At 57.4% G+C, this 23,802-nt stretch overlaps 1 protein-coding gene across 2 annotated transcripts in view; it reads right to left on the reverse strand.

Moving 5' to 3' along the window:
- Nucleotides 1-8,929, reverse strand: part of WDR5 (WD repeat domain 5) — a 57,987-nt gene extending 49,058 nt beyond the window's left edge. The window contains exon 1 of one of the 2 annotated variants that reach the window (XM_063935907.1): nucleotides 8,731-8,929. The gene's annotated coding sequence lies outside the window, so the exon portion shown is untranslated. The remainder of the gene's footprint in view (nucleotides 1-8,730) is intronic. The other variant, XM_063935908.1, reaches the window with a different exon arrangement.
- Between the last annotated feature and the right edge of the window lie 14,873 nt (nucleotides 8,930-23,802).

The raw sequence follows: 23,802 nt of genomic DNA on the forward strand, positions 1-23,802 counted from the left end.
GTCACAGACGGGAAGAGGGGGGGGGATCTGCGGTCACAGACGGGAAGAGGGGGGGGGATCTGCGGTCGCAGACGGGAAGAGGGGGGGATCTGCGGTCGCAGACGGGAAGAGGGGGGGATCTGCGGTCGCAGACGGGAAGAGGGGGGATCTGCGGCCACAGACGGGAAGAGGGGGGATCTGCGGCCACAGACGGGAAGAGGGGGGATCTGCGGCCACAGACGGGAAGAGGGGGGATCTGCGGCCACAGACGGGAAGAGGGGGGATCTGCGGCCACAGACGGGAAGAGGGGGATCTGCGGCCACAGACGGGAAGAGGGGGGATCTGCGGCCACAGACGGGAAGAGGGGGGATCTGCGGCCACAGACGGGAAGAGGGGGGATCTGCGGCCACAGACGGGAAGAGGGGGATCTGCGGCCACAGACGGGAAGAGGGGGGGATCTGCGATCACAGACGGGAAGAGGGGGGATCTACGGTCACAGACGGGAAGAAGGGGGGGGGGTGAGCAGTCACAGACGGGAAGAGGGGGGGGGGATGAGCAGTCACAGACGGGAAGGGGGGGGATGAGCGGTCACAGACGGGAAGAGGGGGGGTGGTCTGCGGTCACAGACGGGAAGAGGGGGGGGTCTGCGGTCACAGACGGGGAGAGGGGAGGGGATCTGCGGTCACAGACGGGAAGAGGGGAGGGGATCTGCGGTCACAGACGGGAAGAGGGGGGGGGGATCTGCGGTCACAGACGGGAAGAGGGGGGGGGGATCTGCGGTCACAGACGGGAAGAGGGGGGGGATCTGCGGTCACAGACGGGAAGAGGGGGGGGATCTGCGGTCACAGACGGGAAGAGGGGGGGGATCTGCGGTCACAGACGGGAAGAGGGGGGGATCTGCGGTCACAGACGGGAAGAGGGGGGATCTGCGGTCACAGACGGGAAGAGGGGGGATCTGCGGTCGCAGACGGGAAGAGGGGGGGATCTGCGGTCACAGACGGGAAGAGGGGGGGATCTGCGGTCACAGACGGGAAGAGGGGGGGATCTGCGGTCACAGACGGGAAGAGGGGGGGATCTGCGGTCACAGACGGGAAGAGGGGGGGATCTGCGGTCACAGACGGGAAGAGGGGGGGATCTGCGGTCACAGACGGGAAGAGGGGGGGGATCTGCGGTCACAGACGGGAAGAGGGTGGGATCTGCGGTCACAGACGGGAAGAGGGGGGGATCTGCGGTCACAGACGGGAAGAGGGGGGGATCTGCGGTCACAGACGGGAAGAGGGGGGGATCTGCGGTCACAGACGGGAAGAGGGGGGGATCTGCGGTCACAGACGGGAAGAGGGGGAGGATCTGCGGCCACAGACGGGAAGAGGGGGGATCTGCGGCCACAGACGGGAAGAGGGGGATCTGCGGCCACAGACGGGAAGAGGGGGGGGTCTGCGGTCACAGACGGGGAGAGGGGAGGGGATCTGCGGTCACAGACGGGAAGAGGGGAGGGGATCTGCGGTCACAGACGGGAAGAGGGGAGGGGATCTGCGGTCACAGACGGGAAGAGGGGGGGGGATCTGCGGTCACAGACGGGAAGAGGGGAGGGGATCTGCGGTCACAGACGGGAAGAGGGGGGGGGGGATCTGCGGTCACAGACGGGAAGAGGGGGGGGGATCTGCGGTCACAGACGGGAAGAGGGGGGGGGGATCTGCGGTCACAGACGGGAAGAGGGGGGGGATCTGCGGTCACAGACGGGAAGAGGGGGGGGATCTGCGGTCACAGACGGGAAGAGGGGGGGGATCTGCGGTCACAGACGGGAAGAGGGGGGGATCTGCGGTCACAGACGGGAAGAGGGGGGGATCTGCGGTCACAGACGGGAAGAGGGGGGGATCTGCGGTCGCAGACGGGAAGAGGGGGGATCTGCGGTCGCAGACGGGAAGAGGGAGGATCTGCGGTCACAGACGGGAAGAGGGGGGGATCTGCGGTCACAGACGGGAAGAGGGGGGGATCTGCGGTCACAGACGGGAAGAGGGGGGGATCTGCGGTCACAGACGGGAAGAGGGGGGGATCTGCGGTCACAGACGGGAAGAGGGGGGGGGGGGTGAGCAGTCACAGACGGGAAGAGGGGGGGGAGATGAGCGGTCACAGACGGGAAGAGGGGGGGGGGGGGGATCTGCGGTCACAGACGGGAAGAGGGGGGGGTCTGCGGTCACAGACGGGAAGAGGGGAGGGGATCTGCGGTCACAGACGGGAAGAGGGGAGGGGATCTGCGGTCACAGACGGGAAGAGGGGAGGGGATCTGCGGTCACAGACGGGAAGAGGGGGGGGGGGATCTGCGGTCACAGACGGGAAGAGGGGGGGGGATCTGCGGTCACAGACGGGAAGAGGGGGGGGGATCTGCGGTCGCAGACGGGAAGAGGGGGGGATCTGCGGTCGCAGACGGGAAGAGGGGGGATCTGCGGCCACAGACGGGAAGAGGGGGGATCTGCGGCCACAGACGGGAAGAGGGGGGATCTGCGGCCACAGACGGGAAGAGGGGGGATCTGCGGCCACAGACGGGAAGAGGGGGATCTGCGGCCACAGACGGGAAGAGGGGGGATCTGCGGCCACAGACGGGAAGAGGGGGGATCTGCGGCCACAGACGGGAAGAGGGGGGATCTGCGGCCACAGACGGGAAGAGGGGGATCTGCGGCCACAGACGGGAAGAGGGGGGGATCTGCGATCACAGACGGGAAGAGGGGGGATCTACGGTCACAGACGGGAAGAAGGGGGGGGGTGAGCAGTCACAGACGGGAAGAGGGGGGGGGGATGAGCAGTCACAGACGGGAAGGGGGGGGATGAGCGGTCACAGACGGGAAGAGGGGGGGTGGTCTGCGGTCACAGACGGGAAGAGGGGGGGGTCTGCGGTCACAGACGGGGAGAGGGGAGGGGATCTGCGGTCACAGACGGGAAGAGGGGAGGGGATCTGCGGTCACAGACGGGAAGAGGGGAGGGGATCTGCGGTCACAGACGGGAAGAGGGGGGGGGGATCTGCGGTCACAGACGGGAAGAGGGGGGGGGGATCTGCGGTCACAGACGGGAAGAGGGGGGGGATCTGCGGTCACAGACGGGAAGAGGGGGGGGATCTGCGGTCACAGACGGGAAGAGGGGGGGGATCTGCGGTCACAGACGGGAAGAGGGGGGGATCTGCGGTCACAGACGGGAAGAGGGGGGGATCTGCGGTCACAGACGGGAAGAGGGGGGATCTGCGGTCGCAGACGGGAAGAGGGGGGATCTGCGGTCGCAGACGGGAAGAGGGGGGGATCTGCGGTCACAGACGGGAAGAGGGGGGGATCTGCGGTCACAGACGGGAAGAGGGGGGGATCTGCGGTCACAGACGGGAAGAGGGGGGGATCTGCGGTCACAGACGGGAAGAGGGGGGGATCTGCGGTCACAGACGGGAAGAGGGGGGGATCTGCGGTCACAGACGGGAAGAGGGTGGGATCTGCGGTCACAGACGGGAAGAGGGGGGGATCTGCGGTCACAGACGGGAAGAGGGGGGGATCTGCGGTCACAGACGGGAAGAGGGGGGGATCTGCGGTCACAGACGGGAAGAGGGGGGGATCTGCGGTCACAGACGGGAAGAGGGGGAGGATCTGCGGCCACAGACGGGAAGAGGGGGGATCTGCGGCCACAGACGGGAAGAGGGGGATCTGCGGCCACAGACGGGAAGAGGGGGGGGTCTGCGGTCACAGACGGGGAGAGGGGAGGGGATCTGCGGTCACAGACGGGAAGAGGGGAGGGGATCTGCGGTCACAGACGGGAAGAGGGGAGGGGATCTGCGGTCACAGACGGGAAGAGGGGGGGGGATCTGCGGTCACAGACGGGAAGAGGGGAGGGGATCTGCGGTCACAGACGGGAAGAGGGGGGGGGGGATCTGCGGTCACAGACGGGAAGAGGGGGGGGGATCTGCGGTCACAGACGGGAAGAGGGGGGGGGGATCTGCGGTCACAGACGGGAAGAGGGGGGGGATCTGCGGTCACAGACGGGAAGAGGGGGGGGATCTGCGGTCACAGACGGGAAGAGGGGGGGGATCTGCGGTCACAGACGGGAAGAGGGGGGGATCTGCGGTCACAGACGGGAAGAGGGGGGGATCTGCGGTCACAGACGGGAAGAGGGGGGGATCTGCGGTCACAGACGGGAAGAGGGGGGATCTGCGGTCGCAGACGGGAAGAGGGAGGATCTGCGGTCACAGACGGGAAGAGGGGGGGATCTGCGGTCACAGACGGGAAGAGGGGGGGATCTGCGGTCACAGACGGGAAGAGGGGGGGATCTGCGGTCACAGACGGGAAGAGGGGGGGATCTGCGGTCACAGACGGGAAGAGGGGGGGGATCTGCGGTCACAGACGGGAAGAGGGGGGGATCTGCGGTCACAGACGGGAAGAGGGGGGGATCTGCGGTCACAGACGGGAAGAGGGGGGGATCTGCGGTCACAGACGGGAAGAGGGGGAGGATCTGCGGCCACAGACGGGAAGAGGGGGGATCTGCGGCCACAGACGGGAAGAGGGGGATCTGCGGCCACAGACGGGAAGAGGGGGGATCTGCGGTCACAGACGGGAAGAGGGGGATCTGCGGTCACAGACTGGAAGAGGGGGATCTGCGGTCACAGACTGGAAGAGGGGGATCTGCGGTCACACGGGTGTGGATCATTGGGTCGACCACACTTAGGTCGACAGCCATTAGGTCGACCACTACTGTTTGACAGTAACTAGGTCGACAAGGTCATTAAGTCGACTTGAATAAGGTGCTCCCCTTCCAGGAGCTATCTGCGCGACACCCCCTCTGCGGAATCCATTCCTTGCACAGCAGCACATTCCCACATGTTCTCTAACCATCAAGTGTTTCCTGATATCAGACCTTCAGGCAGACGATCCAATTCCCACTACGGTATTCTACTTACCACACTTCTACACAGTTCACACATTTACATTTATGTTCTATTGAGTAGCAGGGTGGCCTAGTGTCACATACAGGGGGCTGGCCCCCATCGACCTACAGTCACAGGCAGGAGGTAAAGGCCCTGGCGACCTGCAGTCACACAAGACGGGAAGAGGGGGAGGGGATCTACAGGGGAATGGGAGGGGGGGGGGGGGGGGGAGATCTACAGGGGAATGGGGGGGCTCTCAGGGGAATGGGAGGGGGGGGGGGGAGATCTACAGGGACATAGGGGGGGGGAGATCTACAGGGGAATAGGGGGGGGAGGGAGATCTACAGGGGAATAGGGGGGGGGGAGGAAGATCTACAGGGGAATAGGGGGAGGAGGGAGATCTACAGGGGAATAGGGGGGCAGGGAGATCTACAAGGGAATGGGGGGGGGGGAGATCTACAAGGGAATGGGGGGGGGGAGATCTACAAGGGAATGGGGGGGGGAGATCTACAAGGGAATGGGGGGGGGGGGGAGATCTACAAGAGAATGGGGGGGGGGAGATCTACAGGGCAATGGGGGGGGGAAGGAGATCTACAGGGGAATAGAGGGGGGGGGGAGATATACAGGGGAGTAGGGGGGGTCGACAGGGTTATGGGAAGGATCTACAGTCAACCAGGGGAAGAGGGGGGGGGGGGTCTACAGGGGTAGAGGGGGGATCTACAGGGGAAGAGGGGGGGATCTACAAGGGGAAGAGGGGGGGATCTACAAGGGGAAGAGGGGGGGATCTACTGTCACCCAGGGGAAGTGGAGGGGATCTACAGTCACCCAGGGGAATGGGGGGGGGGGGGGAGGGGAGATCTACAAGCACCCAGGGAAAGGGGGGGGGGGGTGTCTACAATCACACAGGGGAAGAGGAGGGGGGGATCTACAGTCACACAGGGGAAGAAGAGGGGGGGATCTACAGTCACACAGGGGAAGAGGGCGGGGGGCGATCTACAGTCACACAGAGGAAGAGGGGGCGATCTACAGTCACACAGGGGATGAGAGGGGGATCTACAGTCACACAGGGGATGAGAGGGGGATCTACAGTCACACAGGGGATGAGAGGGGGATCTACAGTCACACAGGGGATGAGAGGGGGATCTACAGTCACACAGGGGATGAGAGGGGGATCTACAGTCACACAGGGGATGAGAGGGGGATCTACAGTCACACAGGGGATGAGAGGGGGATCTACAGTCACACAGGGGATGAGAGGGGGATCTACAGTCACACAGGGGATGAGAGGGGGATCTACAGTCACACAGGGGATGAGAGGGGGATCTACAGTCACACAGGGGATGAGAGGGGGATCTACAGTCACACAGGGGATGAGAGGGGGATCTACAGTCACACAGGGGATGAGAGGGGGATCTACAGTCACACAGGGGATGAGAGGGGGATCTACAGTCACACAGGGGATGAGAGGGGGATCTACAGTCACACAGGGGATGAGAGGGCGATCTACAGTCACACAGGGGATGAGAGGGCGATCTACAGTCACACAGGGGATGAGAGGGCGATCTACAGTCACACAGGGGATGAGAGGGCGATCTACAGTCACACAGAGGAAGAGGGGGCGATCTACAGTCACACAGGGGATGAGAGGGCGATCTACAGTCACACAGGGGATGAGAGGGCGATCTACAGTCACACAGGGGATGAGAGGGGGATCTACAGTCACACAGGGGATGAGAGGGGGATCTACAGTCACACAGGGGATGAGAGGGGGATCTACAGTCACACAGGGGATGAGAGGGGGATCTACAGTCACACAGGGGATGAGAGGGGGATCTACAGTCACACAGGGGATGAGAGGGGGATCTACAGTCACACAGGGGATGAGAGGGGGATCTACAGTCACACAGGGGATGAGAGGGGGATCTACAGTCACACAGGGGATGAGAGGGGGATCTACAGTCACACAGGGGATGAGAGGGTGATCTACAGTCACACAGGGGATGAGAGGGTGATCTACAGTCACACAGGGGATGAGAGGGTGATCTACAGTCACACAGGGGATGAGAGGGTGATCTACAGTCACACAGGGGATGAGAGGGTGATCTACAGTCACACAGGGGATGAGAGGGTGATCTACAGTCACACAGGGAAGGGGGGGGATCTACAGTCACACAGGGAAGGGGGGGGATCTACAGTCACACAGGGAAGGGGGGGTCTACAGTCACACAGGAGAAGAGAGGGTGATCTACAGTCACACAGGGGAAGAGAGGGGATCTACAGTCACACAGGGGAAGAGAAGGGATCTACAGTCACACAGGGGAAGGGGGGGGATCTACAGTCACACGGGAAGAGGGGGGATCTACAGTCACACAGTGCAAGAGGGGGGATCTACAGTCACACAGCGGAAGAGGGGGAGGGGCTCTACAGTCACACAGTGGAAGAGGGGGAGGGGCTCTACAGTCACACAGGGGATGAGAGGGGGATCTAGTCACACAGGGGATGAGAGGGGGATCTACAGTCACACAGGGGATGAGAGGGGGATCTACAGTCACACAGGGGATGAGAGGGGGATCTACAGTCACACAGGGGATGAGAGGGGGATCTACAGTCACACAGGGGATGAGAGGGGGATCTACAGTCACACAGGGGATGAGAGGGGGATCTACAGTCACACAGGGGATGAGAGGGGGATCTACAGTCACACAGGGGATGAGAGGGGGATCTACAGTCACACAGGGGATGAGAGGGGGATCTACAGTCACACAGGGGATGAGAGGGGGATCTACAGTCACACAGGGGATGAGAGGGGGATCTACAGTCACACAGGGGATGAGAGGGTGATCTACAGTCACACAGGGGATGAGAGGGTGATCTACAGTCACACAGGGGATGAGAGGGTGATCTACAGTCACACAGGGAAGGGGGGGGATCTACAGTCACACAGGGAAGGGGGGGATCTAGTCACACAGGGAAGGGGGGGTCTACAGTCACACAGGAGAAGAGAGGGTGATCTACAGTCACACAGGGGAAGAGAGAGGATCTACAGTCACACAGGGGAAGAGAAGGGATCTACAGTCACACAGGGGAAGGGGGGGGATCTACAGTCACACGGGAAGAGGGGGGATCTACAGTCACACAGTGCAAGAGGGGGGATCTACAGTCACACAGCGGAAGAGGGGGAGGGGCTCTACAGTCACACAGTGGAAGAGGGGGAGGGGCTCTACAGTCACACAGGGGATGAGAGGGTGATCTACAGTCACACAGGGGATGAGAGGGTGATCTACAGTCACACAGGGGATGAGAGGGTGATCTACAGTCACACAGGGGATGAGAGGGTGATCTACAGTCACACAGGGGATGAGAGGGTGGTCTACAGTCACACAGGGGAAGAGAGGGGATCTACAGTCACACAGGGGAAGAGAGGGGATCTACAGTCACACAGGGGAAGAGAGGGGATCTACAGTCACACAGGGAAGGGGGGGGGGTCTACAGTCACACAGGGAAGGGGGGGGGGTCTACAGTCACACAGGGAAGGGGGGGGTCTACAGTCACACAGGGAAGGTGGGGGGTCTACAGTCACACAGGGGAATCTACAGTAACACAGGGGAAGAGTGGGATCTACAGGGAAAGTGGGGAGGTGATCTACAGTCACATAGGGGTGGGATCTACAGTCACACAGGGACAATGCCCAGTGATGCATGGACACACACACACGAACAGGGCCCGGCTATGCAGGGACACACTTGGGGAGAGGCCCAGGATTATGCGGTGACACGGGGGGACAGGCCCAGGGCACACACGGCCACGCACAGGAGCATGGCACTGGACACGCACACATGCAGGCGGGAGAGGGTGGTTACCTGTCCCGGGGCGGGGGGAGGGGCGCTGTGCCGCGGTCTCTCTCAGCTCATTGAATCCGCCGCAGACACCGGACAGAAGCGAGGACTGGGCGCGCGCCAGCAGCAGGCCACTGAGTGTGTGAGAGCGAGAGCAGGAGAAGCGCATGCGCACACCCAGGAAACCCGCCTGCTGCCTGCTCGAGCTGCGCATGCGCGCGCGCCCGCGCTCGTCGTGGAGGCAGGGTACGCGCACGCCCAGACCGACGCACGGGCCGGCAAGGAGGGCTCTGCGCATGCTCCACCCCCCTCGGCTAGCCGTTGGCTTGGCTACTGCGCGTGCGCCTGTCTTCTTTTTTGTTTTTTTCCCCTCTGTCTGTTTTTTCCAGCATGAACAATTGATTTGGTGGCGTGATGACGGCCTATGGGCGTGGCTTGTGGCGGCACATACGGGTGAAATATGCTAATGAGGTTCTTTCTATATATAGGACGCACCCCATATGAGAGGGCTGTCAGTGACTAGTGACAGTCTGACTGACACTGTCACTGTGGTTATGTGGGCCTTTGTGTAATGGTGATGGGGCTCTGTTGCTGTGGTTCTTCATCTGCCCCCTCTTCACCTAATGCACTGACCCAACTCTAAAACCGAGGCTGGTGGCCCATGGCCTGAGGGAGAATAAGCATTACCTCATATAGGGCTTATTCTGAGCGCCCCTGTCTGCAAATATACCGGTACAAGCCCTTCCCCGGTGTGCAGCCGCGTGCAGGGACTGAGACGCGGTAATACCGCCTGGTGCTTCTTTATGTGCCACCATCAGTCGTACTGTGGAAAATTGCATCAGCCCCATGTTGGGTGCAGATTGTCCGTCAGAGTATGGCCTCCAAAGTGAGCAATGAGTTCATGCCACGTGCTCGCAACACATAATGCACGTCCACATAGCCACCTCTCAGTCCCTGGCCAGGGATGCGCAGCACATTTCACACACCGTGTATCTCAGTCGATACTGCACCTCTGCGCGCTCATCATGCACAAGTTTTTAGCGATTTTCTGATTTACGTGGTGCTGGAAGTCAATTGCCACTAACCGGAAGATAGGGTAACTGGACCCTTGCTTCAGTGGATTCGGGCAGTCCGTCAGTCACCAGACACTTTTTTTTTTTTTTTAAAGGCCATGAATTCAATTTAGATTTATATATCGGCCACATTGCTCAGTGTGTACCCATGATCGCACACTCCCGCGGGTTGTTCCCTGGGTTGTCCAGTAGGGGGGTACGGCATTTCTAATGGGATGACCCAGGGAATGACGGCATGCATTTTAAATGCGGGGGGCAGTGATACATCACGCCGTCGTCCACTGTATCCTGCAGTGTGTACGGATGGCGTAATGTATTATGCCACTGCATCGTGCCGTCGCTGGGTACATACATTGTTTAGTGTGTTCCCAACATTAGTCCTGGAGGCTTGCACGAGTAACTAATGCTGCGTACACACGAAATGATGCGGCACAATGCAGTAGACGCAGCGCGATGTAGTCCTCAGGACACATTTTATCACTACCCCACACAAGAAATCTACTTCAAAGGCTCTTACAGTGAGATTTTTCACATCTACACAAAAGGAATTGGATTCTAACACCTTTCCACAAGCCTGCTTTGTCCTGGAATAATTGAATCAGCAACAGAAAAAGCAAAGTTACATTTATTTATCACTTGTTTCAAATATACCCATTGGATTAAAGAGCAGCAATAAGTTATAGCAATAACGATTATAGCGACTACAATTCAAGATGGCGCCGCAGATGGCTGCTTCGGAGCTATGCAGCTCAGCCAATATACCTGTTTCCACTTGTTTTCCCCTGCCCTTGTCTACCGCACCAGTGACTAAATACAGCAGGGTAGACCTCCTAAGTTGGAGCACTCCGGCAGTGCTTACCCCACGTTCGGGCCCGTTGGCGGGCGGATCAGCAGCCCTTGCAGCCCTCACTGCCCTGCAGACGTCGTGGACGCTGAAGTGGATGATGAGCGGCCGCGGCCCCCCGGCAGCCCAGGCGGCGACTGGCGGGAGGATCGGGCGGCCACAGGAGAGAGAATAACAGAGGCCCTCATGTCGGCCCTAGTAGAAGGACCTGGGCTTAGAGGAGAGGCTGTCACGTAGGCGCCCTAGTGAGGTGGCGGCGGCGGCGAGGGCACTGGTCTGCACTTACCGCGATCCTGCTCTCGAATGTGTGCTCACTGGCAAACAAGTTTGATGAACTGTCCCTCCTTCTGGGTAGTGCAGGGTCAGGCATTACAGGGTCGTCCATCTTCTGCTTTACAGAGACGTGGCTGGACGCCCATATTGCGGACAACCCGATGTCTCTGCCAGGCTTCAGTCTCTTCAGGGCCGATTGCTATAGGTTCTCTCAGGAAAAACTAATGGTGGTAGCATCTGCTTCTACATCAACGACAGATGGTGCACCAATGTCACAATCCTAGGCAAATCATGTAGCCCTCACCTGGAGATGCTAAGTATCAACTGCAACCCCTTCTATTCCCCATGGGAATTTGCCTCAATTGTCCTTGTGGGAGTGTACATCCCCTCCCCCTCGCCTGCGCGAATGAAGCCCTGCACCACCTGGCCGTATGCATATCCGAAATAGAACAAAAACACCCAGACTCTCTGCTTATAGTGCTGGGCAACTTCAACAGATCTAACCTGAGCAAGGAGCTACCTAAGTACAAACAACAAGTCACGTGTCCCATTAGGGAAGGGTGCACCCTTGACCACTGCTACACTACCCTCAAGTCTGCCTTACGGTCTATCCCGCGTGCTGCATTTGGCTTATCTGACCACTGCCTCGTCCACCTACTCCCTACCTATACACAGAAGCTGAGAGCGGTTAAGCCTGTTGTCAAGACTGTTAAGAAATGGACCAACGAGGCTAAGATGAAGCTCCAGGTCTGCTTCGACTGCACGGAATGGAGGGTCTTCAAAGCCTCGGCAACCGACCTGACAGACACTGTCACATCCTACATCAGCTACTGTGAGGACATATGTGTACCTACCAAGACTTACCACATTTACAACAACAAGCCATGGTTCAACGCCCAGCTCAGGCAACTTCGTCGGGCCAAAGAGGTTGCCTATAGCAGCAGTGACAGAGCACTATACAACAGAACTAGGAACTCTCTGACTAAAGAAATCAGGCTAGCAACAAAGCGGTTCTCGGACAAGCTCACAAACGATCTCTCCACCAATGACCTCGTTTCTGTATGGAAAGGAATGCAATCCATAACCAACTACAAGAAAACATCGAAGTCCACCACCGTGCACAAGACCTAGCAGACGAGCTGAACCACTTTTATTGCAGGTTCGCAAAAGAAGTCCCCTGCGACCCAAATAATCACCTCTACGATGCCCCGAACACTAACGGCCAATTCCAGGCACTGCAAGTCGCCCAAGTAGAGGTGGAGGCACTATTCAAAATGGCCAAACCCAGGAAAGCTCCGGGTCCTGATGGAGCATCACCATCTGCCGTGAGAGCATGTGCGGGTCAGCTTGCCCCCATATTCACCAAGATCTTCAACAAATCGCTGGAGCTACAGAAAGTCCCTTCCTGCCTCAAAAGGTCCACTATCGTCCCTGTCCCCAAGAAACCCTCTATCACCAACCTGAACGTGTCACACTCGGCTGGAATTGAGGATCCGGCGACTGAAACTTGCCCGAGGAGACAACTGCCTGTGGATGAAGAAGACGAGGGGGCTGGATATAGTTCCTTCTCATGAGACAAAGGCCAATGGAAGACATAGTCTGAGCTAGGAGTCAATGAGTAGTAGTTGAAGAAACGAGACTGAAGAAAAGAACTGCGGGCTTGTGACTGCGGTTAGAAAGACAAGGCTGAAGAGAATGAATTGCGGAGTTATGAACTGTGGCTTGAAAGATGTGGCTGACATGAATTAACTGCGGAATGATGAACTGTGGCTTGAAAGACGTGGCTGAACAGAACGAGCTGCGGAATGATGAACTGTGACTTGAAAGACGTGGCTGAACAGAACGAGCTGCGGAATGATGAACTGTGGCTTGAAAGAAGAGGCTGAAGAACTCTGCCTTAAAGAATTGAAGACAGCGGAGGTCCCGTAGCGGCCGGGATTCCTCTGCGGCTTGGAGTCCCGGTGGACACTCTATGAGAGGAGGCAGGCTGGAGGCAATAGGACTGCTGCAGCGAAAGATAGTAGCCGGAACCAGGGCACCTGGAACAACCTGAAGCAACCTGGGAGCACAGAGCTAGAGCACCTTACACAAGTAAGCGTCTTGAAGCACTGGCACTCTTACTCTGGGCTAGCCCCCTTTTGTAAGGGAAGCCAGCCCTGGATTGGCTGGACACAGAATGGGACTAATTGGCTTCCTTGGTCTCCAATATGGCGGCCCCCAGCAGAGAGGACACACACCAATACAGGGAGTCAGTATGCAGACTGAACTCCCTGCCACCCGGAAGCCGCACTACCCGCCAGAGCCCTCTGCCGCAGCATCTCCGTGCACGGCACCTCAGGTCCCCAGGCGCCGGACAGACCCGCCAGAGGCCTGTGCCACAGCAGTATCCCGGCGCCGCAGCCCTACCACCCGTCGGAGCGGCGAGACCCGAGACCCCCGGCCAGAGGTGAGAATCCGGACGCTGACAGAACGACTACAGGCTGATAGCACTGACGTCTGTGGTCATAAAAATGTTCAAGCATCTGGTTTTGAATCACCTGAAAACTGTGACTGGCCCCTAACTGGACCCCCTACAGTTTGCCTAACGATTGAATCGGTGTGTCGATGATGCAGTCAACCAGGGACGTGCAGTCAGGGGAGGCAGGGGAGGCAGTGCCTCCCCTGTCATAATTATTAAAATAACTAGGTGCTTCATCGTGCCCTACGGGCGCTCTTCACACCGTCGCAAGGGGCTACGCCCCCTTAACCCTTGCATGCCTTTCTGGGGTTTAATATTTGTATTATATGGAGTATTACCTGCATTCCTTTGTTAGTGGTTAAATATTGCACAATGAAAGGGCGTGCGATGGTGAAGGAGGCGCAGCCCCTTGCGACGGCGTGAACAGCACCTGCAGGGCACGATGTACAGAATGTAGCGGGTGCGGGGGGGACTGCGGATGGTGTCTGTAGATGCTGCGGGTGGAGGGGAGGCAGAAGTGGGGGTGGGGCCCGGATGGGGAAGGTTCGGGAGGTGCTGCGCGTGGGGGAGGGGCAGAGGAGTGGGGGATGCAGATGGGGGAGGGGTCCGGAGGCACTGCAGGTGGGGGAGGGGCAGGGGTGCCACGGGTGGGAGAGGGGCAGGTGTGGGGATGTTGTGGATGGGTGAAGGGTTCCGGAGGTGCTGTGGGATGGGTGTGCCGGGGGTTGGGTAGGAGACCAAAGGCACCATGGGTAGGGTAGGGGCAGGTACGGGTGTTGCGGCGGATGGGAAAGGAGGTCCGGAGGTGCTGCAGGTGGTGGAGGGGCAGGTGCGGGGGTGCCATTGGTGGGGGAGGGGTGGGGGAGGGGGGGACCGCTGATGGAGGAGGGTGTCTGCAGATGCTGCGGGTGGAGGGGGGCAGGTGTGGGGGGAGACGTATAAGGGGGGTGAATGGTGGAAGGGGCCTGGAGGTGCTGTGGGTGGTGAAGGGGTGGAGGAGTGGGAGCCACGGGTGGTGTAGGGGGTCTGGAGGCATAGCATGTGGGGGAGGGGTGGAGTGCCGCATGTGGTGGAGGGGATGGTGCGGAGGTGTAGTGCATTGGGGAGAGGTCTGGAGGCGCTGCGGGTACTGTACATGCCATAAAAGGTAGTTGGAGGGTATGCAGTAACAGGGCCAGGACAGGGGTGACAGGGTCAGTACAGGGTTGACGGGGCCAGGACAGGGGTGACGGTGCCAGGACAGGGGTGACGGGGCCAGGACAGGGGTGACAGGGCCAGGACAGAAATTATAGGGACAGGATAGGGGTGACAGGGCCAGGGTAGGGGCGGCAGGACCAGGACAGGGGTGACGGGGCCAGTATAGGGTTGACAGGGCAAGCACAGGGGTGACAGGGCCAGGATAGGGGTAACAGGGCCAGCATAAGGGTGACAGGGCCAGGATAAGGGTGAAAGGGCCAGGATAAGGGTGAAAGGGCCAGAATAAGGGTGGCAGGGCAAGGCCAGGGGTGACAGGGACATGACAGAACACAGGGCACGGGAGAGATTGGTATTAGGGACAAAACAGTGGTGACAGACAGATGTGTCTTACCGGAGTCACTGCTGCTGGCTGCTGCTGTTCCATTCCAACCTGTTGGGATCTGCTGCTGCTGGAGACTTGGCATGGCTGACTCTCTCAGGCTGGAGTCCTGCTTTCTCTGCCAGTCCGCATCCCTCCCCCCCTCCTCAGTCACACACCGCAGACCTCGCGCAGCTGCCGGGCACTGTGGTAAGGTGAGACTGGAAATGACTGGTTAGCCCCCAGGAGATGCTGCGGCTGGAGGGAGGAGGGGGTCATAGCATGCACGTGGCGCGGACCTCACGGCTTCCGGGCACTGTGGTAAGGGGAGACTGGGAGTGACTGGTTAGCTCCCAGGAGACGCTGCGGCTGGAGGGAGGAGTGGGTCAGAGCCTGCAAGCAGCTCGGATTTCTGCAGCGCTACCCGCCAGCTAAAGTGTGTGAATGAGCTGGGCGCACTCCACTGCGGGTGGCATCGCTGCAGCTAGCGGTGGGGTTGCCGGGGCTGGAGATAACAGAGGCAGTATGGAACCTGCACAGCGGCAGGTGCCCCACTAAACTGCAGCTAAGAAGCGTGGAGTGTGCCAGAAAGTGACGCTCCTCCGCATCAGAGAGACCCTGCTGAGTATGCCAATGTGGGGGGTCAAGCACACAGTGAGCCGGTGCCCGTCTGTCTGTATGACATACCCCTCACACACCCCCATACCTCCCAAATGTCCCGATTTTCGCGGGACCGACCCATTTTTTGGGGTCTGTCCCGCTGTCCCACCCGCGGGTCGCAGTGTCCGGCGGTGGGGGGGGGGGGGGGGGCAGTTGGAAAGCTCCTGTACTCGCTGTTCTGCTTAGCAGAGCAGCGGTGAATAGTGGAGACAGAGGGAGAGGGGGCATCAGGGGGTACGGATTACGGGGGGGGGTTCCAGCAGCAGAGCCGGATTAAGGGGGGGGGTGGGGGGTGGTGGCCAGGGGATACGTACCGTTGGCCCCACAGTTTTAGGGGGCCCCCCGGCTGGAGTAGCTCTGTCCCAGCTCAGAAGCTCCCCCCGTCCTGCCAGCAACAGCGGCAGCATTGTGCTACAGTCAGCACACGCTGCTGCATATTGGCAGGTCTGTGGTGGTGCAGGGAGGCAGCAGTCTCCCTGCTTTCTTCTCCCTGTGCGGGTGTGTAGGGGGAGCGACCACCTCCTCTGGATTTAGCCCTAGCTGAGGGGCCAAAATCCCATAAAAATAAAAAAAAAAAAAATCGGAATTTGCATAAGGGGGCGTGGCCGCGCGGGCCGCGATTAGGCCACGCCCCCCAACCCACAGCAGGCACAGCAATGAGATAGGGCTCCCCTGTCTCAAGTGCCCTGTGCCCCCCGGACTCATAATCAGCCCTGGGGGCATGCCAGCAGCTCACAGAGCGCTGGGCAAGCCCCCTCACTGACGAAAACGGGGGCCCTCCCGTGAAGCCACGCCCCCTTTTCGCCAAGTGTGTTTCCCTCCTTCTGCCTGAAGAAAGCTCCTGCAGAAAGCTGGGAGGTCTGCACCCCTGCCTGTGCCATGCCCAATGCCCATGCTATCTGCTTCTGCTCCTAGTCTCCTGTAGATTTGGCCAGATCTCTGTGACTTATTTGAATAACTCCGCCCACTGTTGTGACTCCGCCCAGCGTTAGCAAATGAATCACAAGGTCACAGAATAGGGCTATTATATAGGAGATACTAAGATACTTATGACATGTTCAGTGCCATAAGTATCTTCTTTAGTCTTTATATTATTTTAATCATCATTTCTATAGTCTACAAAGTTTTAAATATGTTTAGGAGGCACCGCTGTCGGTGCCTCCTGCTGAGAGTGTGAAAGGGCTGGAGGCGGGGGGCGGGGCCAAACAACGGGCAGTAAAAGCCCATTAAAAAAAGCCTAGTAAGCGGCACCTACTGGAAGTGCCTCTATTACAGGGGCGTGCTTTCAGCACATATGAAAGCACGCCCCTGTTACCTAGGTTGATCTGAGTGGACAGTGGGCAGGGTCCGACTGGCTACCCGTCCCCCAAACCACCATCATTCTGGGGCCGGCTACCGCGAGCGCGCGCCGTCCCCTCCCCTTCCCCTGTCCCCTGCAGGAGTTTGTAGCTGTGGCTGACGCGAGCTTACAGCAATGGCGCCGATCGTGCCAATCCACACACAGAAGTATACAGCAGCGGCTTTACCGCTCCTATTGTCGCTTCATATGCAGGCCTGCAGCGGAGGTCCTGGCCATCAACCGCACTCAGGGGAATGTCTGCATTGGCCGGCACCAGTAGTGAGGCGGACACTGTTGGAGGCACTGAAGAGCTGAGGTGCGCCCCTCCCCGCAACCCACGGGACCGTGCAGGAAAAAGATGGATGTGAGCTGCCTGAGAAGCAGGACCCATCAGTGTCCCAGTGTACATCCTGTGTGAGCCTGCTGTAGAGAGGTGAGGTTTAACTTATGCTCAACGGGTCCTTTCCACTCCCATCCTGCCCACTTCACAACACCACTACTCCCATTCTGCCCATTTCACACCATTACTCCCATCCTGCCCATCTCACACCACTACTCCCATCCTACCCACTCCACGCCACTACTCCCATCCTACCCACTCCACACCACTACTCCCATCCTGCCCACTCCACGCTACTACTCCCATCCTGCCCACGTCACACCACTACTCCCATCCTACCCACTCCACACCACTACTCCCATCCTACCCACTCCACACCACTACTCCCATCCTGCCCACTCCACGCTACTACTCCCATCCTGCCCACGTCACACCACTACTCCCATCCTGCCCACTCCACGCTACTACTCCCATCCTGCCCTCTTCACACCACTACTCCCATCCTGCCCATTTCACACCATTACTCCCATCCTGCCCTCTTCACACCACTACTCCCATCCTGCCCATTTCACACCATTACTCCCATCCTGCCCATTTCACACCATTACTCCCATCCTGCCCATTTCACACCATTACTCCCATCCTGCCCATTTCACACCACTACTCCCATCCTACCCACTCCACACCACTACTCCCATCCTACCCACTCCACACCACTACTCCCATCCTGCCCACTCCACGCTACTACTCCCATCCTGCCCACGTCACACCACTACTCCCATCCTGCCAACGTCACCACACTACTCCCATCCTGCCCATTTCACACCATTACTCCCATCCTGCCCATTTCACACCACTACTCCCATCCTACCCACTCCACGCTACTACTCCCATCCTGCCCACGTCACACCACTACTCCCATCCTGCCCACACCACCACACTACTCCCATCCTGCCCACTTCACACCACTACTCCCATCCTGCCCACTTCACACCACTACTCCCATACTGCCCACTCCACACCACTACTCCCATACTGCCCACTCCACACCACTACTCCCATCCTGCCCACTTCACATCACTATTCCCATCCTACCCACTCCACACCACTACACCCATCCTGCCCACTTCACACCACTACTCCCATCCTGCCCACTTCACACTACTACTCCCATCCTGCCACCTTTTTATTACTCCCTGCCTGCTCCTCCTCCCCCTCCCCCTCTACATAGGATGCAGTTAAGTTCCTGAGGGATGGGATCCCGGCGTTTGATATATTGATCACAGAATCCCGAAGGATGACAAAAGCCCGGCGTCTAAATACCGACGCTGCTCGGGATACCGGTGTCAGAATACCAACAGTCGGATTCCCAAACGTCCTACCAGCGGGACGTGCTGGGTCAGGTTTAGGCATGAGAAGGGGGGTTAGGATTAGGGTGCAGGGCCGGGAAGGTACCGGGGAGGGAGGGTTAGGTATAGGCACGTAGAAGGGGAGGTTAGGGCTAGGCACCAAGCGGGAAGGGTTAGGTTTAGGCACCCACAAGGGAGGGTTAGGGTACTTTACAGGGGGCTGTCGGCAATCATACTAAACCCCTCTGCAATACTATTACTGCCTGCCCCCCTATTCTGAACTACTATTACTCCCATCCTGTCCCCACTACTATTCCCAGCCTGCTCTCTGCTCTCCACCATTACTACTCCCAGTCTGTCCCCCAACTCCTCACTACTACAACTCTCAGCTTGCCCCCTGCTCTCCATCACGACTACTCCCATCCTAGCCCCTGCTCTTTCTCCCATCTCCCCATATTCCTTCCTTTCCAATAAATTAAAAAAAAAATTAACAATATACAGATGGAGCCACGCTAATCGTGGCTCCGCCTGTGCCTGGGCGTGCCTATCGGCCTGTCTGTGACGGAGATGCGCTCCATTTGCTAGAATGGGAGATCGTCTCTGTGCACTCCCGGCAGGGTTAGGCGGACGGATCGCCTAGTCACACCGGGAGTGCGCACCTGTGATGGAGCCGCACTGGATGAGTGCGTCTCCATCTGTATTAGCCGCCTGCTCTTTACAAGTTTGATGAGCAGGCAGGCTGCGGCATTGGCAGTGGAATCGGACTGAGATGTGGATTAGTAGATGGAGGCTGGGCGGATGATGGCGGCGATTTTGTAGGCCATTGGCGGGGGGCAGCGGCAGTAGCGGACATTGGCTCGGCAGTGGTAGGAGTCATTGGTGGGACTCGACGGACATTATGGCTGCAGTGCCTCACCAGCCACTAACCTCACCGCACGTCACTGCAGTCAACCTGGGCCTGCACTACATTCTATAGCACCTAGGCATTCCCGGTACCTACGTGAGGGTCCTGTTTGTCGATTTCAGCTCGCCCTTCAATACAGTCGTCCCCAGCATCCTCCACCCCAAATTATTTTTCCTAGGGGTCCCAGAAGCTACCTGCTCCTGGATTGTAGACTTCCTGACAGATAGAACACAGGTGGTGAAAGCAGGGAAATTCAACTCTCAAGTGCGTTCCATTAGTACAGGGGCCCCTCAGGGCTGTGTCCTCTCACCCATGCTCTTCTACACAAATGAGAAATCAGTAAAGATCATCAAATTTGCAGACGACACCACAGTCATCGGCCTCTTTAAGGACGGGGACGAATCGGCCTATAGACGGGAAGTAGACTGGCTGGTCCAGTGATGCAGCCACAACAACCTTGAGCTCAACCCCCTCAAAACTGTCGAGATGATAGTGGACTTCAGGAGGAAGTCAGCTAGTGCACCTCCGCTAACGATTGCTGACAGTGTGGTATCACTAGTGGACTCCTTCAAGTTCCCAGGGACCACAATGTCCCGGACCTTAAATGGGGTCCAACGCGGATGCCACTGTCAGGAAAGCGCAGCTGAGGTTGTTCCTTCCTCAGGCAACTAAGGAAGTTCAACATCCCACAGAAGCTTCTGCTCCTCTTCTACTCCGCGATTGTGGAGTCGGTACTGTGCTCCTCGATACTGGCATGGTACGTGTCAGGCTCCGGAGCCTTACCTCCGGTGGGTGCTCCCGCGGGTTACCGTCCCGCTGGTTGGCGCGGCTGCGGCAGCAGAGAGTTGCTGACAGCGGGTCCTTCTGGACAGATGTGCGGCTGCCAAGGTCCGGGGGCCGAGGGACTGGAGAGCCGGGCGCTGCGGCAGGGATTGCTGCGGTAAGGTTCTCTAGTGGTGACACAGTATAGTGTGTCAGAGACAGAAGCTGGCTAAAGCTGTATGCTAACAGCTAAGTATGTCTCTTGTGCTGGGGGCAGCCATGTTGGAGAAAAGAGTATTACCAATGAAGTTCCCAATCTGTGTCCAGCCAATCCTGCGTATTCTCCCTTTACAAAAGGGGGCTGGCTCAGGGGGAGAGTGCCAGTGCTTCAAGTTACCTCCTTGTGAAAGGTTCTCCAGCTCTGTGCTCCCACTACTGGTTCCCTGGTCCTGGTTGCTCTCATCTATCGGTTACCTAAACGCTGCTGCAGTCCTGCTGTCTAATTCCGTTGCCATTAGTGGAAGCGCTCACGGGGTCCCAGGTCGTAGAGGAGCTCCAGGTGCTAATGGCGGTTCCCGCAGACGTCTTCATTTCTTCAAAGTCCAAGTTCTTCAGCCTTGTCTTTCAATCGCAAACCACAGTCTTCATTTCTTCAAAGTCCAAGTTCTTCAGCCTCGTCTTTCAATCACAAACCACGTCTTCATTTCTTCAAAGTCTAAATACTTCAGTCTCGTCTTGTAATCATAAAACACAGTCTTCAGTTCTTCTTTACCAGAGTTCTTCAGCTTCACTCTTCAAGTCATTTAACCATACACTCTAATTCTTCCAGTTTCTTCTATTTCTCCAATATTCGTGTACAGCCTGATTATTCACTAAAACTACAGTTATCTTCCTACGAAGTCCTCCTTTTCTTTACGCCCTCCGGCCAACGTTAACAGTTTGGCTTCCACCCCATGAGGAGGAATTACATTCAGCCACCTCGTTTACTCTCCTCACAGGTAGCTGTCCCTTCAGCCAAAACTCGGTTGTCGGAACCCCAACTTACGCCGAGCGTGACAGTAAGTACTGGCCCAATGGATCCGGCAAGTGAGCAGGCTACCGGGGGCGATGCCTCGGTGGATATTCTGTCTCGTCTAAATAAATAGGATGCCATGCAGGCACAGATTGTACAGTTCATGCAGAATATGTCCACTCGTTTGGATTCTCTTCACGCAGCCATTTCCACATCTCGGACTCCGGTTCCAGCTTCCAATCCGCCAGCGCATAATCCTCTAGTGTCGATTCCAGTTCCTCGTTTACAACTACCACCACCCAGTAAATTTGACGGTAGCCCAAAGCAATGCCGAGGGTTCCTCAATCAGTGCGAGATCCAGTTTGAGCTTCAGTCAGCTAACTTTCCGTCTGATCGGACCAAAATTGCATACATCATTTCACTTCTGACCAGACCAGCTCTGGATTGGGCTTCACCCTTATGGGAGAGAACTGATCCCATACTCTCGAATTACCCGGAATTCAAGGCAACTTTTCGTAAAAGCTTTGACGAGCCAGGCCGGACCACCTCGGCCTCTTTGGAGATTCTGCGTCTGCGTCAGGGAACCCGTTCCATCGCCCAGTACGTGATCCAATTCCGTACTCTGTCTTCCGAAGTGGTCTGGAATGAAGAGGCTCTCATTGCCGCCTTTTGGAGTGGTCTCTCCGACAAAATTAAAGATGACCTGGTCACTCAGGATGTGCCAGTTAAGCTCGATCAGCTTATTTCTTTATGTAAGAAGATTGATATAAGATACAAGGAGTGCTGTCTTGAGAGAACAAGGTTCGAGCGACCCAAACCTCGGGCCTGTCCCACTCCTAGACCATCTTCACGGTCTACTGAAGAACCCATGCAGGTCAACCGCTCTCGTCTCACCAATGAGGAACGTCAAAGATGCAGACAGGGCAACCGCTGCATGTATTGTGGGGCGGCCAACCACTTTGTTAAGTCCTGTATTCAACGACCAGGAAACTCCTGCTCCTAGCTTACGCAGGAGAGGTTAAGCTAGGAGCATTCCCCAACCAATTTACCAGGAAGAAATCACTGTTGGCTGTATGTCTGGAACTTGCCTCTACCTCCCTTCATGTTACAGCACTTTTGGATTCTGGAGCTGCAGAAAGTTTCATTACTTATGCCTTAGTCCGACAGTCTGAATTACAAACCACTCGTTTGGAGCGAGCTGTCTCTATCACCACGGTTGACGGAAGTTATATCCCTGAAGGGACCATCACCCACCGTACAGTTCCTCTGAGGATGAAAGTTGGTTTTCTCCATTCTGAAGTTATCTCTTTCCTGGTAATTCCCAAAGCCTCTCAAAAAATAATCCTAGGATTCCCGTGGTTACAGGTGCACAACCCCCGCTTGGATTGACAAACTATGGATGTACTCGCTTGGGGAGAGTCGTGTTCTCAAAGCTGTTTATCCACCATCAAGCCACTCTTTACCCTACACTCCACTGATTTCCCAGATGCCTATCAGCCCTTTCTGGACGTCTTCAGTAAGCAAGGGGCGGATACCTTGCCTCCCCACCGAAGTTGGAACTGCCCTATCGATTTACTGCCTGGTTAAACACCTCCCAGAGGCCGAACGTACCCTTTATCTCTCCCAGAAACCCAAGCGATGTCTGAGTATATACAGGAGAATTTGGCTGAAGGGTTCCTTCGCCCTTCCTCTTCTCCAGCCGGGGCAGGGGTTTTTTTTGTTAAGAAGAAGGACGGGGGCCTACAGCCTTGCATCGACTACCGGGGCCTCAACGGAAATACAGTTAAGAACAGATACCCCTTGCCCTTGATTCCCAAACTATTTGACCGAGTAAAGGGAGCTACCATTTTCACCAAATTGGACCTGCGTGGAGCTTATAACCTTATATGCATTCGCATAGGAGACGAGTGGAAGACTGCGTTCAATACTCGCGACGGGCATTATGAATATCCGGTGATGCCCTTTGGCTTATGCAATGCTCCAGCAGTCTTCCAGAATTATGTCAACAAATTATTCCGAGATCTCCTCTATAAGTGCCTGGTTGTGTATCTGGACGATATTCTAATATTTTCCAAAGATCTGAAAGTCCATCGGGAACAGGTCAGAAAAGTCTTGAGATGTCTAAGGGAAAATCGACTCTTTTGTAAACTGCAGAAGTGCATATTTGAGGTTCCCTCCACCCCTTTTTTAGGTTACATAATTTCCGGGAGGGAATTACAGATGGATCCTGCCAAAGTCCAAGCAATCAGAGATTGGACCCTTCCTACCACTCTGAAGGGAATCCAGCGTTTTTTAGGCTTCGCCAATTTCCTTAGGAAGTTTATTAAAGATTATTCCTCCATCGTTGCCCCGATTACAGCACTAACAAGAAAAGGGTCTAATTCTGCAGCTTGGCCACCTGAGGCACTAAAAGCCATTTTGTTTCTAAAAGAGGCCTTCATGTCTGCTCCTATCCTTTGGCAACCTGATCTCAGTCGTCCTTTTCAGGTGGAGGTGGATGCTTCTTCAGTAGGAGTGGGGGCCGTCT

The sequence above is a fragment of the Pseudophryne corroboree genome, chromosome 8 (genome assembly GCF_028390025.1).
Source record: "Pseudophryne corroboree isolate aPseCor3 chromosome 8, aPseCor3.hap2, whole genome shotgun sequence".
Taxonomy (NCBI): Eukaryota; Metazoa; Chordata; class Amphibia; order Anura; family Myobatrachidae; genus Pseudophryne; species Pseudophryne corroboree.